Genomic DNA, 6,000 nt, shown 5'->3' on the forward strand with positions numbered 1-6,000 from the left:
TGTCCCATACTGAACCTATTGACCTTGTTTTGTTTACATTCAAATTCCAATAGCGTCAAAATCGCGTGATGTAAAATCGTTCTACCCAATCAAATTGCTCTATTGTCAATTAGGCGATTTTTCAGTCTACGGCAATTACATTATTTGTTTGCGGGATATTGCTATAAAATAGTTTGCAATAATTTGGGGTTTTATTCAACAGGAAACCTCCTTTTTGCCCTCCCTTTCGACATCAATGGAATTTTGTATGAATATTTACCTACAGTCATGATGGTCTGAATATCGGTCTGTTTATAATGAATCAATTTTTTTTTCTATGAAAAATAAATGTAAAATTATTTCTTATTAACCTACTTTATTTTTTTGCACAAAATTATGGCATGGACATCGTTTTTTCGTGTAGTTTACCTTTCATTTTGGTTGGACTTTTTTTCGCGGGAAAATCGCGGAAGACGTAAGGAACATGTCATTTTGAAATTCACAAAGCAATGGAGGCTGCAAGTGGGATTTTGCGAAGTTCTAAAATGTTTTTAGACATTTGGAAGTCGGGATTGAAATGGTCATTAGAAAATTGGTATTTTTGAGTAATACTAGAGAATAACAATAAAAACTTAGCTTTAGACATTATTTTTTATTCAAAAGAGTAGGAAAAACGTATTCTACACACATTTTCTTAGTAGCGTAGTGACGTCAATGCGTAGTTACCCCGTGTGTTAAGTTCAAACACAAATACTAAACGAACTAACAAGATGACCGATTTTAGACTACGGTAGGATACCAAGACATATTAAAATGCAAAACTGACAACTAATGCATGACTTGCAACACCTGTAGTGTATTCAAAGACAAATCAGTATTTAGCCATATAATACGTAACCTTACAAATGCTCGATATGGTAAGCAACACTGAAATTAAATAAAAGTATGATGGTATTCCTTCGATTTCCAAATGATAAACTAATGCTAAAACTAATGCTAACTGATGAAGGATAAGACTAATATTATATATAAATAACATGTTTTATACATCTGAAAGAAATTACACTAGATGTAAAAAGTGAAAATGTTTACTTTGCAATCATGACAAAACATTAATACAACAGGACTTGGCGCTGCACACATACAATAATAAACGTGATACCAGTATAACAATTGCATTACTTACTTTTGAGTAAATTAAACAAAAATACTTAATAATGTCAACTAAAACATCTACTTTCATCTCAAACGTCAGTTTCTAGAATCGTCCGAGGTAGTATCCCATTTTTGTGATTATAATCCACCACAGTCAGAGCATTGAAAGCACGTATGGCAACATTATTAACATTGTGCTCTTTAGTACTTTTGCCCATAGGCATCCCTTTAAAGAAAATATCCAAGGCCAATTCTTCTTCCACCTCTTTTGAACTTGTTTTGGAATACTTTATTATCATAACTATTATTCCTGTTGAATAGAAAAGTAAAACAACTATTATATAAGACACAGCTCCTAAGTCTCCCTCTTTTTCTATTGAGGTTGTATTCTCGTACATTTCGGTAACGTTTTCTAAAATTATCCCGGATAAGTTTTCGTATGGTATACTTTCCGCTTTTAGTGTCAATGTATAATTTTCACACAATTTATACAATTTGCCCATTGGTAAGATCATTTTATCGATCTTACATTGCAATAAAATTAGTGTATTTCCATGTTATGAATCAATTCAAACCAGGGTATCCTTTTTTATTTTAAAGTATGACATCTGTCTTTACGAGGAAGTAAGATTTGATTTGAAAACTAGCAAGCAATGTTGACACAAATTAAACACATTTTTATACACAGTTAACTTCATTTGTTGCTCAGATCTTGAAACCATTTTAATTTGAATCAATATTAGCTTCCTCGACCATGTTATTTTCTAATGTTTGCTTTTCACCTTTAACCACAGTACCTTAATTTTCTTTTCCGTTATTTATTTACTCAACTGTTAGCCTAATCACCAAACAATTTCAGATAGAAAGTCGATTACACAAACAAGGTTGTATATAGTTTGTCCGGGAAATACGCAATGATGATCAATACTATCACATATACGCCTTTTATTGGTCGTATCATGTACTTTTGTTGTTTTGATTTTTTTTCTGCTTTGATTTTATATATATTTTTTTAGATATATCCTATCAATTAAGATCTTAACTTGGTTTCTTAAAACGTCTAACCAGTAAGTTCTGTTTGGCCTGACCAAATTGTATTTAAACTATAAGAATATTTATGGATTATAGAATTTTTTTTCTAATATTGAAAATGATATAATAGAATTTTCTACAATAAAGTTATATTCATATATATTGTTAGCTCATTTTTTTCTTCCGAATACGGGAGTATACTCCTAGGTAGGAGTTTAAAACTTCCTGGAACGTGTGTGCTATGTACAGATTAAAATTCATATAAATAAAGAAAAAAGTCTATAATAACATATATACAACAGGAAATTGGCTTTAGTAATTTATTTAGTTGTGGATTCTTGGAATGGATATCGTCGCCGGGCTTCCAAGTTAAACCCACAAACAGGCTTTGTAATATGTCTTTTTTCAAGAAAAAAATATCCCACAAACAGGCTTTGAATAATTTTGACAAAATGTTTGCTTCCAAAATGTCGTATGCGAACTTAAAGATTTTTGTAAATAGCAGTGAAATAAAAACTTTGACATTTCTGGATTATCTAAGAATTTAAATTATTTTTACAGAAATTAAAAAATGTATGATTATTTTATTCCCAAAGCCATTATACAACGATTTTCAAGTTTCATACAACATTTTGGAAGTAAAACTTACAAACAACTGACATTGGCAATTTTGTAATATGTCTTATTTTAAACGTTTTGATTGGTCTAACTGCTTGCTACTTTGTAATACCAAAGATTTCCTCCCGCCCAGACCATTGGTGCTCAAAAGTATTTTTAGCCAAAAAAGTCATATGCGACATTTTGGAAGCCCAGCGACGATATGCCACTTTTGCAGGATTCCAGGGTGTCAGTCATACTTAATGCTTCAGATAGTAAATTCCAGTCAGAAATAGAATTGTGTTTAACACAATTGTCTTAATCTATCGTGTAATTATGGTGTTCGATCGTGAACAGCATATGTGTGTCTGTCATTCCGGTTCCACCGCAATACAATGCATTTTGCAATTGTGAAAAGCCAATTTCTTAATTGCGTTACCTTATGCATTATAGAGGCAATAGTTATCAAGGTACAAGAATTATATTTTAGTACGCCAGACGCGCGTTTCTTCTACAAAAGACTCATCAGTGACGCTCATATCAAAATATTTATAAAGCCAAACAAGTACAAAGTTGAAGATCATTGAGGATTCCAAATTCCAAAAAGTTGTGCCAATTACGGCTAAGATAATCTATGCCTGGACTAAGAAAATCCTTAGTTTTTCCAAAAGTTCAAAGTTTTGTAAACAGGAAATTCATAAAAATGACCACATCATTGATATTTATGTCAACACCGAAGTGTTGACTACTGGGCTGGTGATACCCTGGCCTCGGGGACGAAACGTCCACCAGCAGTGGCATCGACCCAGTGGTGTAAATAGTTATCAAAGGTACCAGGATTATAATTTAGTACGCCAGACACGAGTTTCGTCTACAAAAGACTCATCAGTGACGCTCATATCAAAATATTTATAAAGCCAAACAAGTACAAAGTTGAAGAGCATTGAGGATTCAAAATTCCAAAAAGTTGTGCCAAATACGGCTAAGATAATCTATGCCTGGAATAAGAAAATCCTCAGTTTTCCGAAAAAATTGAAAGTTTTGTAAACAGGAAATTCATAAAAATATACCAAAGGAAGATTATTGGGTGCCTTGGAGTGTCCTCTTTTTAATTTATTTTTATTAAGTTTTTGGTAGTTTTCTTGTTGCTCAGTCACTATTTTCTATGTTGTGTTTTGCGTACTTTTATTTGTTCCTTCCTATTTTACAAAAGGTAAATATTAAACAGAAATATCAGAGCAGCAAATAAATACTAACTTTTGTTTATCTGAAATATTTTTTCTAAATAAAAATAAATATTTGACTGAATTGTATTAGTAGCAAGAAACACACATTTTGAGTTTGAGAAGCTGGGAATTAGTTTACACAAACAGTCTAACAGGGAAAATCAAAAGCAGTAATCAGCCAGTTAAAAATTTGACGAGAAAAAAGAAAATAAACAAACAAAGAACAATCGTGAAACAAAGAAATTTGAAAAACAAGAAACAAGAATCCTTCCAAATGAGCAAGCAGCTCCTACACAGTTATTCACGAGGAAGACGATTCTTTGAATAAGTTGTATTTGATGATGGATCATAAGGGAACTATCATTTATTTTTAGGTTATTTGTGGGAAAGAAGGAATGTTTTTTGTATTGCAGATTGACTATACATTTTCATCTGTTGCTACGTATATACGCATGTTTATTTTTTCCAATGGCGAAAAATAATTTGCACTATGTACACGTTTGATTCCTGCATTTTATGTTGCAGAATATTCATTTTCATATTTTCTTATTCAAGTACCTTTAGTTATTTTCTAAACTTGTCACTGCTTTATTTCAAAATATTCACTTATCCCAAGAAAATCAAATGGCTGTCCAGTAGATAATGACATACATGATTGCTTTCGAGCTTTATGCAAAGAACCATTATTATGGTTTCAATATTCAGTTACCGTACTATAAGAATACAGTATAAAAAAGTGATATTACATCTTGAGAATGCTTATATAGATTTAGACGAATATAGTAGTTTTTAGATAGATCTACAATTGATTTGTGTTGTCTGGAAAATCATGTTAACTACCGATAACTGAAACAGATATCTGTGGGAATCTGTAACACAGATATTTTTCAAAGGTCAATAGTCCTGAAGACGTCTGTTACATTCAAACGATTTAACATTAAGACATTAAGAACACCTGATGGAAAAACATAATCTCTGGGATAAACCATCTAAGATATAGATATATATATATATATATATATATGCTGCAACGCTCAAAATATTGTTGAATACAAATAGTTCAAAAGAGGATATTTGAAGGCAAACTTTCCTTACTGTCAGTCAAGACTAAAGAAAAAATGAAAACGGTACCTGACCTTATAACCGACTACATTACAGTAAATACAAAAGGATATGTGTTATCGATGTTCATTTAAAACAATTGTTTAAATATATCGTGTATGTATGTTGTTCTATCGTGAAAACCATATGTTTTTCTGTCATTCCAATTTCCACCGCAATCGAATGATATTTGCAATCGTGAATAGCAGATTTTTAATTGTGTTACCTAATGCATAAGATAGGCAAACGATACCAAAGAGTATTCTTGGGTGCTTTGAAGTGTCCTCTTATTGAACTATTTTTATTTAGTTTATGGTGGGGTTCGTATTGCTCAGTTTAGAGTTTTCTGCAATGTGTTTTGTGTAATGTGGTTTGTCTGTTTGTCATTTTCTTGTTTAGCCTTAATATTGTCAGTCTATTTTCGACTTGTGATTTTGATTTTTAATCTTTTCCCTCTCTCTAATGCATTAAGTAACCTATGTGCATCCTAGTACCAATTATATGTGTCGATTAACCTATCAGATTTACAATTAACAAACTCATTAAACTTTGAATTGTTCATTGAAAACTTAAACTCATCAAAGATAAGGGCTCATAATTTTGTACATGATATGCGCGTTTCGTCTACAATAGACCAGACAGGACATCCTTAACAGAGCAGAATATGTTGTTTAGGGGAATACTATGAGTTAATTTCCGTTGATACCAATACCAACACCGCATAGATTTAATTGTACAAGCATATTTTCTAACAAAAAAAGAAAAGACTAATGCTGTTGAACTTCATGAAGTATATAATTACGTAGTATGTGTCAGGTTTCATTCCCATACATAATGGATACTTTCTGGAAGTAATTTCTTGAAATAAGCGTTTTAAGCAAATGTTGAATTCAGCTTAAAGTTCTATATA

This window comes from Mytilus edulis, chromosome 1, assembly GCF_963676685.1.
Source record: "Mytilus edulis chromosome 1, xbMytEdul2.2, whole genome shotgun sequence".
Taxonomy (NCBI): Eukaryota; Metazoa; Mollusca; class Bivalvia; order Mytilida; family Mytilidae; genus Mytilus; species Mytilus edulis.